The sequence below is a fragment of the Crocodylus porosus genome, unplaced genomic scaffold (assembly GCF_001723895.1).
Source record: "Crocodylus porosus isolate Cpor-Errol unplaced genomic scaffold, CroPor_comp1, whole genome shotgun sequence".
NCBI lineage: Eukaryota > Metazoa > Chordata > Crocodylia > Crocodylidae > Crocodylus > Crocodylus porosus.
Genome location: NW_017728928.1, coordinates 4,662,778 through 4,688,815, shown reverse-complemented (window position 1 = coordinate 4,688,815; position 26,038 = coordinate 4,662,778).

Sequence of the window (26,038 nt, the reverse complement as noted above, 5' to 3'; positions counted from 1 at the left end):
GGGATCCTATGACCCCAGCTGACTTCCTGCCCTTTGGGCGGGGGGCTGGACTTGATCTTCCGAGGTCCCTTCCAGCCCCAATGTCTATAAAATCTATGAAATATAGGGGTTGCTGACTTCTGACAGTCCACTTAAGTAAATGGGAGTCTGGTCATTAATTTTAGTGGAAACGTGATGAAATTCCATAATACAACTCATGCTATATATCAATCTATTTTTTAAAAAATGCAGTGCGGTTTATGATTCACCTCATTGGGCTGAAAGTTTTTGATGGAAAGACCCACTGACATCTAGTCCTCCTTCCTTTGAACATGGGATTATAACTGAACTTAAACCTTCAGTTTCATTAAAAAAAAAAATCGAAACCTTCATAAACATAAGCACCTGAGCAGTCTCATTTAATTCAATGGCTCTGTTAATGCTACTAAAATTAATTATATGCAAACCTGTTTTTAGATTGGGGCATCAGATTGGCAGTGTGCTTGTATATCATGTAAAATATTTCCCAATTTTTACTTCTTACAAATAATCCCAACTGGCCTAAAAACAGCAGCAACAACAACATCGACATCTACATCTACATCTAAAAGTCAAACACATATGCTCTAGAGAAGTAGTGCCCAGCCTTTTTGCCCAGAAAGTTGGATGGACAGTGTCTGGTCTGCCCGTGGGCCAGATCCAGCCAGTGGTCCCAATGCGGCCCCTAGGATGGGCACAGTGAGCTCCACCTGGCCACGCGAAGGGGTTCAGGGGGCAAATCCTCAACGCAGCCCTGCTTGGGAAAAGGAGCTTGACCTAGCCATTTGGGGGGAAGGAGGCATGGCTCAGCCCCAACCTGGGCCTTAAGGAAGAAGGGGGCACAGCCTGGCCTTAACCCAGTCCAGTGGGGTGGAGGGCGGCAGAGGCAAGGCCCAGCCCTGCTCCAGAAGTGCGGGAAAGGAGCATGACTAGTCTGATGTGGAAAGGGGTCAGACATAGGACTTGGGAATTTGGCAGGGAGGATGATGGCCATATTAAGGGCCACTCCTCCCCTGCTGCCAAATTTCCTGACTTGTGGGGACCCCCACAGCCCTGATGAAATGGCTCTGCAGCCCAGAAATTAAGCATCCCTGATCTAGAGCAATGAACTCAATATCCAGCAGTGGCAGGAAAAAACATTATGGGGGTGGGGGCTGCAGGTGCGGGGGGCAATGCAGGGTGGGGTGCGGTACAGGGTTGCCTCTCCCTCCTGCAGGGCCATTGTGGGGCCAGTGCATGGTCGAGGTGCTGGGCATGCCGCTGCGGCATGGTGGTGGTACTGGAGCAGTGCAGCCATGTTGGGCGTAGAGGGGGGCTAATCCCTGGCTTTCCACCGCCTATATCAATATCTTATTGTTCTTCATCAGTGAGGTCATCAGCATCCTACAGAATCTAAATCTTTCATTATACCATACATATATCAAGTCCTTATGTTATCAAAAAGCTCCAGTTCTACAAATCCAACCCAATGAGGGACCCATGGCAGTCACTGCAGCAACAGTTGTGAACCCAAGCTCAGTGCACTGAGAACTGGAGGTCCTAATCTTAAAAATAAGCAGCAAATATACTCTGTGGCTCTGATACCTTTAGATGTAGATTTGCAGAGAGCCCTTTCTCCTCATTTCTGCTTGTCCTCATAGGTTGCTTAAATTACAGCAAAATGAAAACTAATCAGTTTTTACTGTCACTGTGAATCCTGTAGGCAAATATCGCTTCCACATGATGCCTGATGTTTTGGGAATCAAACAACAGAGACATGTGCTAGGGCTATTTGCTGGGGGGTGACAGTAGTACAACCTCACCCAGCCACAGCAGCCAAGCCAGCAAGTAAAGTAGAGGCAAGGAGGATCTGAAGAAACTGACATAAAAGACTTGGAGGTTTCAAATTTTAAAAATATCTATTAGTCGGGGGACACAAAAATAAGAGACTTCATAAATGCTCTGAAAACAGCATATTGATAAGAACTTTCATATTCTTAACACAAAAAGACCTGGCATCAGATCTGGACATTGCTCCTGGACTTTGCATGTTGGGAAAGGTTTCCATATTTGCAAACCATAATTCAGAACTCCGCTGACCTAAAAATACTACTCAAATAAAATAGCCTCCAAGGAGAAAAAAAGAAACACAACTCAAAAGAATGCATGTTGTTTGTACAGCATGATTATAAAGCTAATATTTGATAACAGCAAAGAAAACATTATGTAAATTCAATGCAAAAAGTGTGTGCAAAACAAATTGTTTGCTAAGGGCAGGACAGTATTTCATGTTGTGCTCAAACAGATTTCTTTTTTTGTGCATTCTTCAGCTGATTCTTTCCCAAGCAGAGCGACTCCACCACCTCTCCAGGGAACCTGTTCCAGTGCTTCGCTACCCTCCTAGTGAGAAAATGTTTTCCTAATACCTTTCCTTGCTGCAACTTATGATAGACATCCGTCCCTTCACAGATTTTTTTTCATATTTGGCTTAAACTATATTTTTTACAGAGGGTCAAAATCAAGTCTAAAAATATATTCTACTGTGCACTGCAGAGTAGTGTTCATGTCAACGAATACAGCTATTGATTTTTATTCCCAGTACAAGTAGAAAAGAGCTTGTTTCGGTAGTGAAACTGAGGTCTCAGCTGACAAAAGCAGCATCTTGGTCTTGTACCTTTTCTTTTTTTCTTTTTAAAATTTCTAGACTTATTGTGCACTCCAAAAAAAAAAAAATGCTGCTTATGTTCCCGACAAGTCATATTAATGAATCAGCAATTTGCTACCAGGAAAACTACAAAATAAAACCAAACATAATCCATGGGTGCAGGAGTACTTAAGGTCATGCTGTGCCAAAATGCAGCACGGCCACTTTCAAAAGCAGGTCAGTTTTAGGCTAGCCACCCTTCCAGGAGTGACTGACACCCATTCAGAAGGAAACTTTTTTTTCAATATGGTATCTGTTAATGGCAAAGCAACAGCAAGGCGCTCGAGGAAAATAACTATCAACACACTGTCAATAATCAGGAAAGCTAATACCTACTTCACTTGATGTGCTGGAATCAGCCCACAGTTCTACCCTTTCAATATTACTAAATTTACTTACACCTCTCGACTCACCCGACCCATTCAGGAGCTCTAATACCAACACATTTTGATTTTTATCCACTTAAGATTTAATGCAATCAAGCCTATTTCCCTTTCTGTCCTGCTGCCCCTGGAGGCTCCAGACAAAACACCTACATGTCCACTGAGACTGTTACTTACTCCAATTCAGCACCAGTTGAGTACTGGCAACATACACAGGCTCATAGACTTCAGAGAGCTCCAACTTTTATTTTTGATGTTGTTGGTATTTCCAAAGTGGTTTAATTAAAGGGAAAATGGATTTCTGTTCATTTTTGAATACGTGATTATACTAGCATTGCTTTGCATCTTGGCTTTTACTTCCCTTGCTTCCTTTAGTGCAGTACTGCAGATAGCTCTGTCTCTTAAGCACTCTGATTTCTTGCCTCTGTCTAGCAGGAAGATAGAACAGGGTAGTTTAGGGATTAAGAGACTAACCCCTTACTGTCTAAGGTGCCCCCCTGCCCTGCCCTCTCCCTGCTTTCAGACTAACATGACTGGGGTAAATCCAAGATTACGGTGATGGGGGTATGCCCACCTGTCTGCATAGCGCGAGTGCCACTGTGCTGGGATGTGACCTGCATGTGATCGCTGAGCTCACCCATGTGCGGTCTGCCTGGGAAAGGAGGAGACGGGACAAGCAGCAACAGGCTGGAGCCTTGGGAGCTGCACATGGAGTTGCACACACCTGCCAACCTACTCCTCACCTCCTTTCCCCTGCAGAACACTGCTCAGCTAATGAGGACATATGCTGGGTATCATTACAGCTTTTGCAGATCAACAGCTAGACCTATTAAAAGAAGCATGTAAGTACTATAAGCATCTGATAAGCACACTCATCTCAACCATATTCCCATTTTTCATTTTCCTTCGGCTCCCTCAAAGCAGCTGTAAAAGACGGTATTCCAATATCACCATCCATTATCAATCCCACACTCACCACCAGAACCACCTATGCACTAAACAGGATTTGCCCTCACTGATAAAGTAGATGGTATTAAAAATGCATTAAATGAATCATAGTTACGGGGTTAAATATAACAGTCTACATTAAGTAATTAAAAATACATTAATCCCGGTTAGTTAATACATTTTAAAATACCATTTGTTTGCCCAGTGTGGACATAGTATATCCAAACCACAGAAATACAGAATAAAGATAACAAGGAGATGCAAAGGACAGAGCATTAACCCAACATTAGGTAGAAATAGAAAGCTTGTGACAAAAGTGTTTCCGTACTGCAACTCCTATATTTTGTAGGCACTTCCACCAAATAATTTAGCACAAAGTCCAAAAAACTTTAGGATTCTGCATAAATTTAGGCCTTTTAATCCATAGTTAAGCAGCTAATCAAAAGCACCTGAGTTCCAGTTCACAGAGGTTTGCAGCATCTTGGAAAAGCCGTCCAACATTGCACTTTAAAGAGGCCGTCTTGCAGGCAGCTATAAGAATTTATGAAGTACATAATGACATTACCTCCTAACAAACGTGCCACTGTGATGTATGTGGGTGTATAATCAGTATCTGATTCTACAGATGAACTAAAGATTTAATTTCATGGAACCAGTTTGACCTAAGCTACTATACAACTAAAATAATTTTAAAACTCAAGTGAATAATTACACATAGAAAAGTTGTTCTGCAACAGATCATTCTCATACAGGAAGCAAGGAGGTAGGAGAAGAGGCAATTAACTTATGGTTACAGCAAGGATTGCTATGACTTTCCTCCAGACATTAAGTGATCTGAAAGGATCTTATGAGATAAGGAAAGCTCATAGTTATTTAACTTAAATCACAAAATTGAGATTATAGTCTGTCACACAGCAGAGGTCATACGCCTTCCACACTGAGACAGAGAACTACCTTGAAAATTTTACTTTGACAAACAGTTGTTTGAATTTAATTTTATAAGATAGATACTGTTAAGTTAAAATGACTAAGTTACAGGGGTGCAGGTTGTAGCTGGGTTGGTCTAAGGACATAGGCAGACAAGGTTGTTTGGATAAATCCAATATCATGATTGACCACAAGATGAACGTGAGACTTCAATGTCATGCTGAGGCTAGTAAAGCAAGCAAAACGCTGGCTTGCATCCACAGATGCTTCTCAAGCAAATCCCAAGACATCATTGTCCCCTTGTACTCCGCCTTGGTGAGGCCGCAGCTAGAGTACTGCATCCAGTTTTGGGCTCCACAATTCAAAAAGGATGTGGAGAAGCTTGAGAGAGTCCAGAGGAGAGCCACGCGCATGATCAAAGGTCAGGAAAACAGACCTTACAATGACAGGCTGAGAGCCATGGGGCTCTTTAGCCTGGAAAAGCGCAGGCTCAGGGGCGATCTGATGGCCACCTGTAAGGTTATCAGGCGTGTTCATCAGTATCTGGGGGAACTTCTGTTCACCAGAGCACCCCAAGGGATGACAAGGTCGAATAGTTATAAACTCCTGCAAAGACGTTTCAGGCTGGACTTAAGGGAGAATTTCTTCACTGTCCAAGCCCCCAAGGTCGGGAATAGACTGCCGCTGGAGGTGGTTCAAGCACCTACTTTGAACGCCTTCAAGAGAAATTTGGATGCTTATCTTGCTGGGATCCTATGACCCCAGCTGACTTCCTGCCCCTCGGGCAGGTGGCTGGACTTGATAATCTTCAGAGGTCCCTTCCAGCCCAAATGTCTATGAAATCTATGAAATCTTTTATTAAACCAACTTAAATGTTGGAAACATTTTTCTTAGCAAGTTTTCAGGTTTAAAACCCCTTCATCAGGCTGAGGAAGTCTCTGCAGTTGGTGTGTGCTCTTCCTGGATGGAATGAAAAGTGAAGAAGTCAGAGGCTGGGCTGGTCCATGTGCAAGACAGGCAGTCAGTGAAGATGTAAACTGAGGAGTCATGGGGTGAGAGACAGGCTGGGGAGGTGAGAAGGGGGATGAATGCAGCAGATAACTAGAGGACCTGGGGAGGTCAGATGTCAGGCCAGTACTAATGTGTCATAAATCCAATGTCTAAATTTAATCCATGATTTTTTTGTATCCAGGAGGTTGATGAAGTGAAGTTTGCAGGCTCACCTGTGAAAAGTGCTTTGTAAAGTTTCCTTTGAGGATTGGAACTGAGAGATCGGAGATGGAGTTTTTTCACTTCCATACCTAATTATAAATAGTATTTTATATAAATCCATAAGATAAAGAAACTACCTCATGCTCTTTTTCTATCCAAGTTCTACTTAGGGTTTTCCAGCACTGCAGTGTTCTAATACATTCCACAAAGACGGGTTTCTTTGCATTCATTTAATAAAGATTTCATTACTTCCTCACTTTTAATCAAATTTCAGCAAAGGAAGATCTTTGATATTTAAGACAATGGAAGTCTAAACTTAAGACATCTTCCTATCAGAGGGCTTCTTCCAATAAGTAATTAGACTACACTGAAATATCCTAAAGGTGATTTGCCATAAGTACTGCCTCCATTTGCATTTTCACTGACTGGCTCTCTCACATGTATACTGGCCTCTGGCTTCTTTTCTTTTCCATCCAAGAAGCGCACAGACCATCTGCAGACGCTTCCTCAGGCTGATGAAGGGCATCTGTACCTGAAAGCTTGCAAAGAAGAATTTTTCCAACTATCTGAGCTGGTCTAACAACAGAGATCAGATTTACCCAAAGAACCTTGTTTGCCTTTGCCATAAGTACATACTCATGCTAACTACATATTGCTACTGTAATTTGTTTAGACAAATATATTTCCTGCACTTTTTTATGTTCCTTATTTCCATAGTATACAACCAGATCTGCCAAAATTTTTGCTAGCATTTCATGGTCTTCCTGAATTGTGTGGAAACAAAATATTCAGGACAATTTATTTTCTTAGGCGCTTTTAATGATTGTCTTTCCTTTTTCTAATGCTTCAAGGAAAACACAAGAATTGAGTCAAGCATTCACTTTATTTCAGTTTACATTTCTTGACTGCTCTGACATATCATAATGTCCTATTACCCTTATTTGCAGATTTAAACTGTTTGTTTGGCTTTAAAGAACTCTCACTAAATCACCCTTAAGTTTGTCACCAGCTGTTTTTTTCCATTTGGCATCGTTCTACACAGTAATTGCTTCCACTTTTCCCATTTTTTCCCATGGCACAGTTGGATCCTTTTGGCAACACCTTCAAACCGGTGTAAACTTGCATTCTTCCATTCACTTCAATTGAGCTACTCTGATTTTACACCAGCTGAGGTTCTGGCTCACAGAACGTTGTCCACTTGGTAGCATGTTTGCTAATCTGTCTAAATCTCAATGAATCCTACAATTATCATTTGGATAGCTTGTTTCAACTTATTGACAGATCACTGACTAGCAATTACTATTCAGATTATTCACAGCTGAGACTTTTTTAGGTTTCAAATTACATTTTTAGCTTCAAACTTTTCTCTCTTTCAAAAGGAGCAGCTTGATTAGGTTTGCAGAAACAGCCACAGGAAATGGATAATCTCCTCACATACTTCACTTAAAAACTGCCTTCTTTGAAAATTGTTTTTAAGGGTAATTGTCATCTGTGATAAACAAAATAGTGCATGGATCCCTATACCCACGTTGCACAACTTCTAACCACAGCCACACTAGAAAAGAACCGATTTGCACCAAGTCCCAACTCTGCCTCTAAGCGGCAATAAACTTATGTTAAGGAAACACCACATATTTCAGCAGCCATTTCTAGCAGTTCTTTGTATGCTAATCTCCAAGATCCTCATCCTGTTCAAGAAATGTGCATCTATTTCGTAAAGTAATTGAATTTGGGGACTGACATTTGTATGGATTACATATTACAATTAAAGCTTTTGAAGGTGTCACAGGTACGTTGCCTGTGATAGGACTCAATTATTTTCCAGTTTGCATTTGTTAAAGACTATTTTAAATATATTTGCTTTTAGAGCAAGTATGGACCTTCAGTGAACTTCTGCAAGGCTCAGGGCAGAATTCTCATGGCTCCTACAGGCTAAGAATCAATTTCAGTTGCAGCGATGGGTTTTTCAGTAATTCAGCCACAATAGTTTTGAATAAATTGATAATCTACACTTTACATGCTGCGGATAACCAGATGCACCACCGAGAAGCCCATCTTCCTCCCTTTTACCCACTAAAATTATCATGCTATTCCAAGAGGAGCCAGAGAAACTTCACGAATGGAGTGCAACCCTGAATGTTCCGCATTGCTCCAAGTAGTATCATATGGACAAAAACTGAACTGACACGCTAATGAAAAATAAATTTAGGAGAAAATCCTGACATTTTCTTAAAAGCAAATGTTTTCTATTCAGCATCAAATACCACAGCTGAATAAACAGTACTCAGGAACAATAAACTAGTATCCTACTACTGATTTTGGCATTTTTGATAAAAAACATAAAACAAGCTGTTTCTCCTTGGTATGTAAGATGTTGTTAAAACATTGTGCAAGAAGTGTCTTGTCAGGGTCTTTTGTAAAACTGAACTTTTACAAGTCATATATGAGCATGTATGTCTCTTCATTTTATATACAATTAAAATTCTAAATTCACTAACTGAATGGCCCTGAAGTTTTAGGGCCCTGGTTAAAAAAACATCCTAAGCAACTCTAAATTATATAGAAAAGCAACAATTATTCTTCCTCTAAAAAGTAAATTGTCCCTGCTGTCTAAAGGGACCCCCCATAACATCTGACAGCCTCAAAAAGTAAAGAGTTTTGTCTTGTTAAATACCTTAATAGCAAGAGAAGCTTTAGCTTGTTAGCTAACGAAGTGGCTAAGTTCCCTTCGAAAAGGCTGTTTCTCAGTGCTCTTTACAATTATCGAATCAGCTTAGAAACCAATTTTACACATGAGATTCCAGAATATGATGAATAGAGAAATGGGTCATTTGACTTCATGTAATTTATCAAGAAAACTTGAAGGAGACTATTCAATATCACATGACCAAAACATGTAATTTCAAAATGAATTAGTTAACATAAGATAGAATTAGAGTGAATCCAACCTGTGAAGACATTTTTAGACTCAAGCCACTACCCAGAAAATGCAAGCTTTTCTCTTTCACTCATTTCTGAGTACAGAAAAATAATAGAGTAATTCTATTGGTCAGAAAGCTTTTGATCCTACAGATTTGAAAACCTGGGTTCATTTTGTGGACTATGTGTAGGTGTTTGCTCATCTAACAGTAGAAATATTGTGCCACACTCCATAGCACCTTGGTTGAGAATTATTGTAATAAGGGACACATAGTCTATTAAAATAATTTACACGACATGAGTTTGTACTGTTATTCTAGTTCTGATTTGACAACCTCTGCATCAAGGAATTTATACTTTAACTTTTTTCTATGATAAATGTTGGAGTAGAGTGGGCAAGAATACGTTTCACGCACACTATATTCCATTTTGTGCCTACGCAACTTCCGTTTCAATGCTATTAATGCAGTAACTTAGGTTACTTAGCAGTAACTTAGAATTACAACTGCACCCACATAAGATTCCACATGCCAAGCTCCTACTGGAGTATGCCTGGATATATATGGCTGGAAGGAACCAAAGTCCAACCTCTTATTCAAAAGCAGGGCCGTGTCTAAAACAGCCAGACAAATATTTCTCTGATCCAAGCTTATAAAACTCCAGTTATGGAGATTCCACACTGGTGGTTCTCAACCTTTTTAGACTCAAGGTACCCTCAGAAATGCCAGCTCTTAGTTTCCACCCCCTATTTTGACTACAGAATACGAGAGCAATTCTTCTGTTGCCAAAAACTCACAACAGGTCAGAATGGTTTTAACAGTATGGATTTTGATTTGAAATCTCTGGCTTTATCTTAGGAATCACGTTTGTACACCTAATAATGCTAGCATTGCATGGCATCCCGCAGCACCCCTGAAAGAACTGTAAGGCAACTAAGGGTACTAGGCACCCTGGCTGATGATCACTGTTGTATACCCTCCTTGGTAATCTGTTCTAATGTTGACAAATAGCACTTCCACCAGAACTAGCTTTCAAAATTCCAAAGTTCTCTCTCCTATCTAACCTAAATCTCTCTTGCTGCATTTTAAGACTGTTACTTCTTGTTCTGGTCTCCCAATGGAAACAGAAAAACAATAATTACCATCCTTCTTACAACCCCTTTTTGGATTTGAAGCCTGATATTATATCCCCTTTGAATAACCCCAATTCTTCCAACATGTTATGTTTTCTATACCTTTAATAATTCCTGCTGTTCTCCTCTGGATATTTTCAAATTTAACACTTTCCTTGAGGCATGGTTCCCAAACCTAGACAGAGAACTCCAGGTGATCCACCAAGGGATCGTATCCAACCAATGGCAGGTCCCTCGGCCCTGCCTGGCACAGGTGTGGGGGCAGCTGGGGACATGACACATGTGGCTGGTCCTGCCACCCCCAAGCACATGGTAGGGCAGGGCAAGGCAGGGGCAGCGTGCTAGCTGGTCTCTAGCTGTCCAGCAGCCCCTGCGGTGATCATTTCTCCTGTCTGCCACTGCCAGTGTCACCACCACTGCTGTACTTGGCCCCACTGCCCCAACACCCCAGCCCATTCATCTTGCACCCACTGCCAGGGACGCCAGACAGAGCAGGCAGGCAGCCAGGGTCTCCATGGAGACTGGCTCAGGACCCCTGCAGAGACAGGATCATCCAGGTGGATGGGATGAAGAAACTGCACCGCAGGCAGGAATGGCAACTGGGAGTGGGACTGGTGGGCAGGGCAGAGATTGCAGGCCAGTGACAGTGTAGGTACGTCATTATCATGGATGCCAAATCCACAGGCAGGGATGTTTGGAGGTGAGTGGATCAAGGCTCTGCCCTGGGCCCTGGCCCCACATTATCACCTGCCTGCAATCCTAGCCCCACCCGCCCATCCCATTCCTGGACACCATTGCCCACTCACCCGCAGTTCCATCCTCCTGTCCCACCTGCCCAGCCAAGTGCACCCTGCCTGCCAGAGCCTTGGGCCAGTCTCCACGGTGTCCCTGCCCACCCATTGGTGGGTGCAGGGCAGACGGGCCCAGAGCCAAATAAGGTCAATTCCCGCCCTCCCCCCACCCCCCCTGGTTTCATACCTAGGCAATTCAGTTTTTTTTTTTTTTACAGACAATCTGCAGGTTCAGTCTTAAAACACTGATAATAAAATTAAAGCAGATCATATCTGATCATATAACCAACTCTTGCTCAAGGTAGGAAAAAAATACTGGCAACATACAGTTCCTGTACTATTCTTGGCAAAGATTGCTTCAATGTGAATCTAATTATGATGATAAAACTATGAAAACTAGGAAAGAGTTCCAAAAATGTAAAGACAAAAAAAATCAATCAATAAAACTGCTTGACACACCAGGAAATTATTATAATGTTAAAGCAGAAATTAATATTGGTTATGTATTAGTCAGGATATATCTGGTTTATCTCTTTGATTTTGAAGTAAGACATCATGAATGCAAAGACATTCTAATTTACACCTTTAACACCTACTCCCATCTTCAAAAGAAAGCCAGAAGGATAAGACTACTAATAAGTAAGTCTAAGGCCCATATCATGAATCAAACAATGTAAGGAGATGGGTGGGGGGAAGGGTAAGAATGGCATAGATACTGTAACACAAATGTATTTTATTTCCTTATATTTATTATATATAACATTATAAATAAAGTTGTATATTCTAAATAAAATTGTATATTCTATATATGTATAAACAGAAACAAATAAACTACTACAGTAATATATCTTATTATTTTGGCTATAGTGAATTTTAACAAAATATGTTAAAATATACATAAAGATTCTCCTTATGCCTGAAGAAGGATGTTTGTGCCCAAAAGCTTGGAAAGAACAATTTTTCCAACTATTTGGTTGGTCTAATAAAAGATATCAAATCAACCCAAAGAACCTTGTCTGCCTACATCCTTAGACCAACACAGCTATAACCAACAACCCTTAAACAAAATATGTGGCATTTATCTGGCATATAACTTGTTGCCGGACAAAGCTATACCAATTTTTCCATATTATTTTAAACTTACGTTTCATTTACATTTTTTTCTCTCAGATGATACTGAAATTACGCAAACAACTGTGTCACTTTCATACTTTTATCAAGACTCTTGTGAATTTATAGCACGTTTCTCTGCACTTTATCTAGTACTCCAAATGTTATACACTATTGTCTTCCATTTTAATCAAGCCAGTTTCACATGAACATGTATTTTGCTTCTCCCAAAGGTCAAGGGCTTTTTTTGGATGCTCCTGGCATTTTAACAGCATCTTACACTGTTCGTTAATATCGACTGTACAGCCAACTTATCCTATGCCAGTGTTAGACCTTGAGCATGAGAATCGTTCAAGCCTGTGACCTTTCTCAGCTGAAACTGAAACTTGGACATTCAGGTCTTCCAGCTGCTGCTACAATATGCCTCTGGTTAATTAAAGTAGTTGAAATGCTCAGGTCCAAACAAAAACTGGGCTAATTGAGTCCACTGAGAATCATATCTATTGACTAATATAACGATGAGCTTGGTCTGTTGAAAAGATACAGCCTCCAAGTAACTTAAAAATCTAAATGGTGCCAACCACCTTTTGCTATAAAGAACATATTTAGGCCCACCTCATTCCAAAGGCTTTAACAATCCTAAGCTTCAGCCTTCTGGTTGGTTACTACAGATGCCAGTGACAAGTTCTGCACCTATCCCTGTAATAAGCTGGCTAGCAGAATAGGAATATCCTAAGACCTAAAATGAACAAAGCATTTCTCTTTTGTAGAATTCTTTAATGGTAAAGGAAATTAGCTCCATATTACAATATTCATACTGTATCAGAACAACGGTAAACTTGCTACTCCCTTCCAGGGATAAAAGCTACCAAGCAGTAGGGCTGTGCGAAGTTTCAGTCCCCGATTCAATTTGGTGAAGATTCAGCCTGATTTGGTGGCCGAATCTCCAAATCGAATCAGGAGACCCTTTAATCTCTGTGAATCTAATTGGAACCCCCAAATCGATTTGAAAAGATTCGGTGATTCAGATAGACACAGCTTTAAATGTTTTTTCTGCATACCTCAAGGTACCTGGCGGCTTGCGAATGCTGCGATGATGGGGCAGATAAAGCGTCCCACAGGAGCGAAGGAGGGTCCCCAGCACGCTCGGCAGCAGGCCCGGAAGTGGACCAGAAGCACTTCCAGGCCACTTCTGGGTCTGCCACGGTGCACTCAGGGAGGCCTCCCCCACACCCTCCTGGCTTAGTGACTGATGCCTCCTAGGTTGGGGGGGGGGGCACCCAGGGTCTCCATGCAGCTGATCACTGAGGTAGGGGATGTGGACAGGCCCCCAATACACTCAGCAGTGGACCACCAAGCATGCAGGGGCCCCCCAACACTCCTATGAGGCACTCCATCCACCCAAGCTTCGCAGCATTCACAAGCCACACCTGTTACCTTGAGGCATGTAGAAAAAACATTTAAAGCTGCGTCTATGGCCGAATCACTGATTCTCCAAATCAGTATCAAATCTTCAGATTCGGATTCAGCTGAATCGAATCAGGGACAGAGATCCGAATTAATGAATCGAATCACTGTCCCTGATTCAGGCTGAATCCGAATCCAATACAGCCCATTTCACACACCTCTACCAAGCAGCTCTCTGTTAATTTATTATGCGAATAATAAACTGAACTTTTATTACTTGCAAGCAACTCTACCAGACCTTTCTTCTCACATTTTTGGTAGGGGCTGACTTGTACCACCACTGACCTGTCCCAGACAGAATGCTACACTACAGAAGATAAAACCCTTCAAGGAAACCCTTAATAGCAGTGCGGTAACAATGGCACCGTAGGGGCACATGTAGGTGCACCCATTTTGTTCAGTACTTAAATTCTTGGGACAGTAGTAAGATTTCCTATTCAGTGCAGTCCAAAGAAATGGTTTTCACAGAAAATGTAATAATGTAAGAATAAAACACAGCATTGTGTTTTATTTTGATTATTAGTTAGCAGTAATATAGCTGGGAATCAATTTTATCTACAAGTTTTAAGGTCATGTCCCATGGAAAATAGAAAGCTTGTGCCTGGAAGGAAAGATTTACAATCTTGACAGGGTCATACTGTGTTTGAGAAGCAGAATTATGATCTAAAAATAGGTTCTAAACAAACATTTTTTTATCCTCAAAGACATCTCTCCCAGCTCCAAAGGCTTCAGTCCAAATTTATACAGAGAGTAAAGGATTAAACCAACTGTTTCTATTATTTCACAACCCCCCCACACAAAAAATGCACTATTTGACCTTTCCAATATGTAAAATATGTTATTTTCAGTCATAGCAGTAAAAATGAACTAATTTTTAATGTCTATTATATTTGTTATAGTATCCAGTACAATCAAGAATCAAGTTCTCAGTTTCTAAGATCTCACAGGCTATTCCTCTTGTGTCAACTACTTCTACAAAGCATGGCTTCTAAATTACTTATTCAAAGGCTCAGTGCTTTCTCTGCCTTGATTTCAGTAATTAGTATTTTTATATATCAGGCTATTCATTTAATCATGGAAATTAAAAACTCCTCAGATAGGCTTATGGTTTTAAGTACATGTTAAGGATGTTAGTAGTGTCTGGATTTAAAACATGCACATTTTAATTTCAACACTAATATTAGAAAGTTAGCATTATGTGAATACACATGCACACGCACACAAATGTGAAACCGCCTCCAAATATGTCTTAGTATATTTATAAAATAACCACTACTAATTCTGATCTAACTTTTTAATACAAACATGTACCAAATAGTTCAAGTATGTAACAACAGAACTTCAAATCCAAGAGATTTCTAACGACATGTTAAGAGCTAAGGACAGAAAAAGGCCCTGACGTATTCACTTATTAAATCATTATGAAAACATGTTAATAGTTCTACATTGCTTATTATGGTGTTTAAGAAGTCACACAATCACACTGTTCATCATTCTCTTTGTAGTGAAGGTTATACTACATACTGCTTTTAAAGAGACTGCCAAAAAGAGCTAAGTAGCTAACACACATCATGAATAGTAGCGGGATTCAGACCGATTCCCATAGGCTATTTGACAGCTGACGTTAAAAACAAGAAAATTACTTAGGCATTTTGGAGGCTTGATAGAATGCCGCCAATCCCTCTGGTTGTGTTTTTAGACTTTGCTATCTCTTCTCTGATCATCAAACAGAGTCAGCATTAACATACTGCTTACAGCAGTATTACATACAACATGCTGGTTCTGATATTATTTTGGGCAAGCTGAAATGTATTTATATATTTATTTGATACAACTTTCTTTAAAAAAGCACAGTAGCACATTAGCCTTGTTATGCTGCAAAAATAATATAAATGCCAATATGTTTTACAAAACAGGATAGCTTTCCTGAAATGTCATTTAATTTAATTATCTTATGCTTAAAAATAGAATGGATAATTTCTAGTACTGGCATAATTTTATTTTAAACACATGGTTTGAATTCAATGCATTCCCTGAGTTCAACTTTTAACTTCTGCCAATCAAAATGGACCATGTTGTGTGTATGTTTTTTCCCTTTGGTTTTACTGACTCATGCATTTTAGTCATTTTAATTTAAAACATGTAGAAATTAGGGCTGTCAAATGATTAAAAAAACTGATCACGATTAGTTGCACAATTAAAAAAATTAGTCGCAAGTTACTGTGATTTTTAATCACACAGCTAAAAATTGAAACATGCAGAAAAACTCAACGTTATGCAAACTTGTGCAGGTACTTCGTATAGTTGGGGATAGGTGTGGTGGGGAATTTGTGAAGGTGTGGGGGGCTGTGGGTGTGTGTGTGGGGTTTGGAGCCCAGGGAGTAGGGGGTCCCCACATGCCCTGGCTGAATATGGGGTACTGTGGGTCAGGAGTGAGGGGCAGCAGCAGGGCTCAGGGGGCTGTGGAAGTGTGGGGCAAGCCCTTTCCCCTTCCTCTCCACAGACTTATCTGCTGGACACTGCTCTACATGCCACTGAGTTGCACTCTGACCTCGTGCATGCTGTGTGTGTGTGCGTGCCTCCCACCTTCCTGCTGCAGCAGTCCCGACTCCACACCTGGCTGCCCTGCAGCTTCTCTGCACTGCCACTGCTACCCTGCTGGGCTGCCCGGAGACAGCAGTGACAGTGGCAGAGCAGAGCCCAGGCACAGGCTCCAAAACCACGTGCATGATTAACAAGTTAAAAACATTAACATAAGAACCAATTAACGCATTAATCATGCACATTAATAGAGACTGACAGCCCTAATATAAATGGCTCTATTTTCCACTCCGATAAGAGATTACCTCAACCTTCTCCAAAATCTACAACAAATTTCCATCACCTTTGCCACAGGGTGGAAGAAGAACATCTTTGTGAAGTAAATCTTTGTCCCCTTCTATTTTTGAAGAGGTCGCCCAAGTAACAATAACAGCAAGCATGCAAGTGGCACAGACTTTGGACAGTGAGACTATATCCCAGATCTTCAGCAGGCTTGTACAGCTCTCACAGAAGTCCATGCTGACACTTCTTCCCTAAGTAAGATTGGTATCTAGGCTAGCTAAAGTTAAGAGGCATGCCTACCTGTCAGACCATCACAACCTCATTTGCTGCATGCATACCTACTATTACAAAAGACTGATAATTTAATTCTGATTCTAATCTCTGAACCAAGTAAAACCCTACCCCCACTTGACACCCATTCCCTTCTGGAGCAGGCCCCTCCTCATCCAGCAGTGGACAATAGCGGTCGCAGACAGGTCCCCACTTCCTCACCTGCTCCCTGCTTTGATTCCCGGTATGTTCCACTGCAAGCGGTGCTCCCGCCCTGCCTTGGGCACTGCAGGGGACTGAGAGGGACCACCAGGAATCGGACCTGCTGGCACATGACCTTCACTGTTGAAGGTGGGGTGAGACCACCCATTGAAACCCTCCTCTCGTCTCCCCCCATGCTTATTCTGATTAGGACCAAAGCAAAATATCATGTCAAATAATCAGGTCATGTAATGGCTAATTCTATTTAAATCGATTGTGTTAAACTTATTAAGACTCCTGGACCTGGTCCTTACAACGGCACAATTCCCTCAAAACAGCCTAAGGGACAAAAATCAAAATAATAAAAGGTCCTTTGAAAGTCCTTGAAAATGAATTAACAGCTAATGTATGACTGGGATTTGGCATCCGCCAGCCTTTTGCCCCTAGCAAAACTACAGGGAGCACAATGGGTCCAATACAAATTGAGAAAAAGGAAAAAGTTGGTAAGAAGTATCAGTCCATCCCTCAAGCAACTGGACTGAAGTGGAGAATTTATGATGAATAGTTGAGGGTGGCTCATTCCATCCATAGGTTTTGTATAGTTCCCAACACACTAATACTTCAATCAATAAGTTAATGGATATTTCATCACTTTGATTGATTTGTTCATAAATATTAAATAGGGATTCATCCAAGTGCAAGGTATTTTAATGTTGGTTATAATTTCACATTATTAAAATCTTCAGTTATAATATCATTCAACTACTTCCTCCAACACCCATCAGTACAATACAGACAGGGTGAAATCTTACCACTTGCTCTTCCCCAGATGGCTGCAAAAACCAGGTATCTGGAGGTAACCAAGTCCAGACTGAAGTTTAACAATGGGAAAGTCTAGCATTATTTGCCACTTTACAAAGTGCTTTGAAAAACTCATTTTTGATATATCTTGTTGCTACATTTAATCAACAGTCACATATAGCTGCAATATATTGCTTTATATTCGTGAGACTCGAGATGATCTGATGCACAAGTCTCTAGTCCCATCAGCATGACAAAATTTGTGAGAATGTGTGACCGTTACAGGCCCCAAAATATTGTTACTAGTACATTTAATGTGTGATTTAAATAATTAAGACAAACATGAAATATTACAGAAACACACACAACAGCAATCAGCTTTTATTAGTTACTGTTAAACCCCTCTCACCTGTGCATCATTAGCCACACATCCCAAAAGGTTTATAATAAACAAAAGTGATGGTTAGTGTACATATGGAAGAACTTGGAGCAAAATACTACAGTTAAAAATAATTTACTTTACAATGTAGAAAAGTATAGTGGTTATTTTATAAAATGAACTCCAAATACAAATTGTATTTTACAATTTAAAGATTGAGGCTTGGCCAAGCCTGTTTCACTAAATCTAAAGCAAAGATTGTGAGTACCTTGTTTCAACAACATATATATATTTCAATATATGTTGAAACAAGATGATCTTTATACAAGAAAGCAATTAGAGTGGCAGGCTCAAGCCTGGGAGCTGACTTTCAAAAAACTATTTTCTAAAAAGATCCAAACCCAAACCCTGTAGAGAAATAATGCAAATCTGTGCACTTTTTCAAATCATCTTTGGACTTTTCCATAATAGTTAAGACAGACAAGTCTCCCCACTGTGAACAGTGAAACGGTGAATCTTAAGCCTTATTAAAAAAATCATATTCAGTCTCTGCTCCCTCCCACCCTCGGCTCCAAACCATCCTCTGGCATGCATGCTGCAATTAATTCTGTAACTTTTAACATGTTGGCAATTCAGTTATATGAAAATTTACATAGTTTTCCTGTTTTGGCCTTTGAACACTCCTTCTTGTGTAGAAACTCGTAGAACAGATCTCACTGATGGCAGTAGAACGGTGCCCCTGAGAATTTCTCTATTTGTATAGGCTCAATGTTATGTTTTAGGGAATACCACAAGACATGAATTATTCATAAACTGTAATGAAAAGTTATTGCAAACATGTTATAAACAGAAAACTACCCTCTCTGCATCAGTCTCAGGGAATGATGGAGAATTGTTGGGCACATTATAACTCTGGAGCCCTGAATCATCATCATGCAGCTTTTGTTGCGTGCTGTGAAACCAGATCATTTCATTAACATACTTCTATTGCTAAATGTTTAATGACTTGTATTTTCTGCACTGAGAGGAGCAATGAAGGTATTAGTCACTTGACATGCTTCAGAGATGGCTTTAAAATAGGGGTGGGAACAACTTCTGTTACCCAGAACTGATCTGACTATTAGCCAGAATATACCCTTTTTGTCCGTCAGCTTCCTCATAGAAACATATATCTGGGCTTCATGTCTGACAGTCTTGTGCACAAACTGTCTACAAACTGTCCACCTTTAATATGATTCACCAATTTCCTCTCCTTCTTAATCAAGTTCATCAGTGATTCAATATATTTAGGTAACATTTAAGAACAGCAGTCTTTATTTGGCTTGAAAGTAGTAGAAATTAGATTAGAGAAAGGGTGGCCAACATCCAGCACAAATGGCAGAAGTGAATGATCCTCTATGACAGTGGTCTCCAAAGTGGGGTGTGTGTACCCCAGGGGGTGCGCAAAACGATCCACTGGGGTGCGGGAAGAAAATATTAGAACTTCTATTTATATTTATATAAATATACATATATTTGGGGTGCATGCTCAAAAATTTTTTACTGATAGGGGTGTGTGATCAAAAAAGTGTGGAGACCACTGCTCTATGGGAAGAACAAGAGCCAGACCAGGCTGATCCCAGTTTAGGGGAGGCAAGGGGCCTTTCCCAGCCACTCAACTCCCCACAAGATCATGAGGAGGTGAACAACATCTGCTCCCAATGCCATCTCCAAACTGGAATGACCCCAATCTCAGCAAGGCAGGAGAGCATTTCCCAGCTACTCATCTCCCCCTGATCCCCATGAGCAATCAACTGATAGAGAAGTATACAGCTATTTGTTCTCATGGGGAAACTCTCCTGAGAGTGAACTCCATGGGGTTTGAGAATAATTATTTTTTATCCCAGAACTGCCATTTTTGTTCTGGGAGAAACTGTGGATGTCTACACATTTGCAATTTCTAGTGGGAGAGCTGCAATTCTCCAGGTAGAAACATAATGTCCATACATGGCTTTGGTGACAAATGATGAGTAGGCAGAAACAGGTAATGAAGGGCCTTGGAAGTAAAGAGAAACAGCTCATGCCTGATATGGAAAAGAAATTTTTAGAAATTCTTCCCTGAAGCAAATCACAACTAACTCCTCCCTCAGGTCCTGACACAATTTGTTTTCAGTAATCCCTTTTCACCATCATCCCAGCTAAAAATAGATTGTGCATAGGTCCTAAACCTTTACCCAGGGAACATTTTCAAACAGCAATAAGACCATAAGATTCAATAACCGCAGGTTAGTCATCTTTCAATACTGCATTTCTGTTTTCTAGTACATCAAATGTCAAAATTCAGGGGTGGGGGTTATTGTAAAAGGTTAGCATCTGAGAACTTGAGGTATGTAAATGTTATTACAACTCACAGTTTAAATACTGCAGAGCAATTAAGTGCGAGTGACTGTAACATATAATAGTGAATATCTTTACATGAAATCATAGGGACTCTCCTAGAACAGTAATGCTTATTCCTTTCCATATATTAGACACAGAATATGCCCCTTGTAGAAATATGGAAATGGCAAGATGCTTGTGACTGCTGATACCTGCTCATGACTTTCAGATGGAAAACCTACCTTAAAAAGAAGTTCTATTATAATCACAATACTTTAAATGGAGACCAACAGCTCAACTACTGATTCTGATTAAAGTTTTAAATTGTTTGCATTTTGTAGCTTTCAATTCTAAAAACTTTTACTATGAATATAATTCAAAGCTTCATCTTCTGCTTGGGGCATACGCATTTACATAGATATTAAATATTTAAATATAAAGTGGTTGTATTTTCCTCTTTCAAAATCACATTTGAAAATTATGCCTTTTTATTATTCTTTGTGCTCTATGATTTATTGAATTTATAATACAGGAAAATATTCTCATTTGTGCAGCAGGATTTATTTAAAAGTGACATAAGCTTTTATTACCTTAGAGGGAGGTACTGAAGGCTGGAAGTGTAGATAACGTATTTTTTTTAATTTTAATTGAAGATGGATAATGAGCTCTTTTGTTAAATAACATACTGTGATAAAGAATTTTACTTTGTTTTAAACAATCTGTTTTAGTATCAAGGACTTATAAAAGCATTTTGGCATGGGCTATAAGATTCTCACAAGCAGTTTACAGGTAACAGTATTAGGAAATTATTAAACTCAGCTTTTATTCTCTTGCTCTGAATATTTTAGTCCCATTTCCTAAGAAAATAATAGTTACATAAAATGTTAGCAGAATTAAATAATGTACTATGGTAATGCTGTAAATTGCAAATATTTTTTTTTTTTAACAAATCTGAAGATTAATTGCTAACTTAATCATAATATTCCTTTGCTTTCTATTAAGCAAAGGAGAAAGAGGGAAAGAGAAAGTATGTATGCAAGAGCAAAGACTATCCATAAGATAAAAGAATGGATGGCCACGCTTATAGTTCATTATAGACTTCCTGTGTGATGTTGGCAAGTCTATAATGCTCTCTTGTCTCCAATGCTTCTCTGGAAAGCGGAGTAATACTAGTTCCCTACATCACAGGCCGCTTCAAGACGTTCACAGATTGAAGAATCGGAAAGCCATGCAGACAGACAGATACCTAAAGTCCGTCTTCATTTCTACAGAAGATAGCCTTTGGCACCTTACATTACTTATTTTTTTCCTGTCAAATGGGCTTAAATATCACAGAACTTCTGTTGAAGCCAAACTGGTGCTTGTGAAAAATTTGATATTCTCTGAAATATTAAATATATATTTACTGAAATGTATTATGGATGCAAAGAAACATATTTCAAATGCTCAAATCCTCCTTTTGAAACACCATAAAAAGCTGCCTCAAAAGGAAAGCAAGCTAAGAATGTAGACTATGTGAAATCAATATTGACAAATTATGGCTGGTCTTTGCGACTTCTCTCTGAAACCATACCGAACTGGTAATCGGTTTACATATCCTGCAATACATAAATCTCATACTGCTACACTCCTTTTGTATTTACTTCAAATAGGCTGCATACTATTGTGGGAATAGCACAGTATTTGCTTTACATCTTCATCTGCAATTTTGATCTGAAAGTAAGGGTCATCTGAAACAATTTCCCTGCTCATCAGTCTATTTTTATTGGAGAAAAATCACAGAGAAGTAACAATAAAACATAATACTATAGCTTGGGGAGGAGGAGAGAGTGATACACATTGAGCAAAAGACATAAAACACTCTACAGGCTACCAAATGACTGAGTTCTTAATAGTGTGAAAGGGCAATGATGCTAATCTGAATAATCCTAGTTACTCCCATCTAAACAAACCCGGGTCACCCCTGTTCCACTCCTTTTTGCCCCACATGTAAATTGAGGTGTCAGAGCACTGACCTGGCTCCAAAATATCTACAACCTATATGCACATACAGCTTGTACACATGAGAGTAAGGGCATGGACCTTATTTACTCAGCAGTATGATGTGACTACTGTTATAAAAGAACAGATTAAATTCCCATAAAGCCTATATTATAAAACAAACAACAAATGAATATCATTCCCTAAACACTCAAAAAAGCACTTATGGTACTAAGCACTTTAGAATATGCATCAAAAATATTGCAATATACTATGGAAAGAAATAAAAAAATGAACTGGGACATCCAGAAAGGGGTGTAAAAATAAAAACTGTAGGTAAAACTTCTAAGTACTGAAACCAAAATAAAACCTGCTTTGGGAACAAAAGGTTTAACATTTTAAGATTGACGAGTGTGACAGCGCGGGGTCCTAGGGGTGGCCATGATCCCCCCTAGTGCCCCCTACCATGCCAAGTCAGTGTTAAAGCACCCTCACAATCTCACCCACCACGTCTTTGATGTTCTGTAGTTATGTAGGGAGGCTGCCCTTCGTTCCTTTGGCTACAGTTCTGCTGGTTCGCCCTGCGGCTTGGTTCTAAAATGGGGTTCCGGGCACCCCAGCCTTATGGGCTATGCGTGGCTCCAACCGCCCCGTACCACGCCCCAAGCCTCACAGATGTACCGAATGTTGTTTGGTCAATTTCACTCTCCTGCGCCCCACCGGCGCTTCTGGCTTGCCTTGCAACCGTGCTCCCTGGCACTCGTCAATCTCTGTCCCCACTCTGGGGCTTCTCGCCCTGCCCACTCTGGCGCAGGGATCCCCATGCTACCGTGGAGCCCCTATGAGGCTTCCTCCAACCCCTAATAGCATCACCCAATCCTCCGGTCTAACAACAATAACAAAAGCAGTAACACAAGCCAATCAGCTATAACACAAATCTAAGCCTCCTGCCTAAATGTTCTCCAGACCAGACCACATCTCTCACCCATGTAACCAGCGGCTTGTACATCCAGGCCTTTTCCCTTTCCCACATTCAGAACCAAGCTCTTTGCCTTAGTCAAGCAGTACTCCTCCTTTCTGGCTGTCAGTTGAGAGCAACCACTCGCAGCCTCCAGTCTGCGTTTTATAGTGGTCAACCCTGCCCCCTCCGGTCAGCTATGGGAGCTTAGCTCCTCCTGGACGCCCCTAGAAACCAGCACCTGAGCCCATATTGCTGCTTTTCAAGTAGCAGGCACCTTAGTGCCCTGCTACAACTACACATAAATGAGACTGAACAAAGGTCCAATCTCAAAATAACAAAATATTTATGTGGTTCATAACAGCAATGACATTTTTATGGATTAATTCTTCAAAGGCATGTTGATATAAGCACTCTAAGGATAAATGTTTATATAGGAAAGAACTGGGCACAGCAGGTAGTATGAAACCATTAAATGGTTAAAACAGATTAACCACGTAAATGGAGTAAATAAGTAACGAATATAGTGGGAGACCTACCTGTACTGACACACAAAAGGGCATATTTAAAAAACTACTTTACTACATATATTTTCACAAAGCTCTTATAAAGCATGTATGAAAATATAAGGATTTGGAATGGTCTTGTAAAGTATTCTGTTATGAGAAGGACCATTTCTTTCACAATTAGTAGGCTAGAAAGGTTCAGTCTTTTTTTTTCTACCTATGCATCCTGTAATCCTTCTAATGGTTATTACAAAATATGGGGGGTATCAAGGAAGCTTTTGAAATATAACAGTCTTCAGGGCCTTTTCAGTCTTTTAGTTAATTATGCACTCCCCCTTTTTTTTTTTTTTTTTTTTACTTGGGGGATTACTGTATTGATGCAAAATGCTAGCTTTATTTTCACAAACCTATTAATATCTTTCCTTTGAAGTATCTCTTTTTATCTTATTGAAGGAATAATGTTCCAAAAATCCATCAAGAATGTTACTTTACTTTTCTTCTTAGATTTAAATAAAAACAAAGTAATTCCTATATGTCCAGAACAAAACATTTCTTCAAACATCTGTGTTTTATATTAATCTATCAGCATCTCACAATTATATAGAGGTTGTAATACTACTATAAGATGGATATATAACCAGTTGGACCATCATGCTCAACGAGTAGTTATCTATGGCTTAGTAGCTAGTTGGAAGAAAATAACAAGTTAATTAGGAGGTATCAAAAAGGGATCCAGAATAACCTGGACAGATTGGAAAAATGGTCCATAATCAACCAGATGAAATTCAGCAAGGACAAATGTGAAGTCCTGCACTTTGCATGGAATAACTGCATGCACAAATGCAGACTGGGAATGACTGGCTAGACTACAGTATTGTAGAGAAGGACTTGGGGGGTAACAGTAGACTATAAACTGAGTATGAGACAACAGCATGCTCTTGTTGCCAAAAAAGGTCAACAATATACTGGGTTGTATCAACAGGCACATTATTGGAAAGGAAGTGATATTTCCACTCTATTTAGCTCTGGTGAGGTGGCCTTACCTGGAGTACTGTGTCCAGATCTGGGCCCCACACTTCGAAGACCTGGACAAATTGGAAAGAGTCCAGAAGAGAGCAACAAAAATGACTGAAGGCCTGGGAAGCATGACCTAAGAAAGCTGGTCAGAAAAGAAGACTGGGGGGAGGTGTTATTTTCAAGTCTTCTTCTGCCGGTATTGGAGTGAAAAAGTTGTACTTAGCATAGTATACTGACGCCACATTAGGAAAATTAGTTATAAGGTATTAAAAATAAATCATAACAACACGTCTGGCACTTGACAAAAGAGTGTTCTGTTCTTTGCACTGATGTGCTCCAATCAAATCATTTCAAAATATTTATCCCTTTTCTTCTTCCTTTTTTCCCCGCTCCTACCTTATGGATAAACAGGCTTCTTTGATAGCTAAGACTGCGCTGTAGCAGGCTAGCACAGTGCTATTAAAAGAAAGTCACAAAACAATCTAAAGCTTCTCCAACTTTGGCTGAAAATCCAAATTATTTGTCTCCACTATGTACTGCTGCCATCATACTTGCTGTTCTCCCAGTTCTTTTGGCTTCTTCAAAAAGGCAAAGGAGCAGCTCTCTGAAGAGCACACGAGTCTACTGCTACTGAATCCCTACAGGCAGAACTGTGCAGCTCCACCAGCCAAGCCTAAACTATTATTGTTCACTCACAAGAGGGCTTTAACACAGTAAGGACAAGTAAAGGTAAGGGTCTGTAAAGCTTAAAATACATATGTGAACTCCTGATCTTTTATCTCATTATATCACAGGCTGTACCACATTTAAAAAGTGAATTAGTTCATGACTGAGGCACAGTCAACTGAAAACTGCCCAACTCCAAAATCGTGTGCTACTACAACAGTAAAGTTTTAGTTTTTAAACAGTTACAGGTATTATACAAATAACTGGTTAATTTTACAATTATTTGGAGACCAGCTATGCATGCAAAGTAGCTATCATACCACAAAAAGCTCCAACCAGCTATGAAGTTAGACTTCAAAAAATGTGTACTAACTTTGCACGTGTCCCAGGGTCTCCCCTGTACAAGAGGTCTCCCTCCACTAGCAGGACTCCTACCCACAGGGGTGCACCATGCCCAGTGTAAAACTCCCGAGCCCTAGGAATTATGGC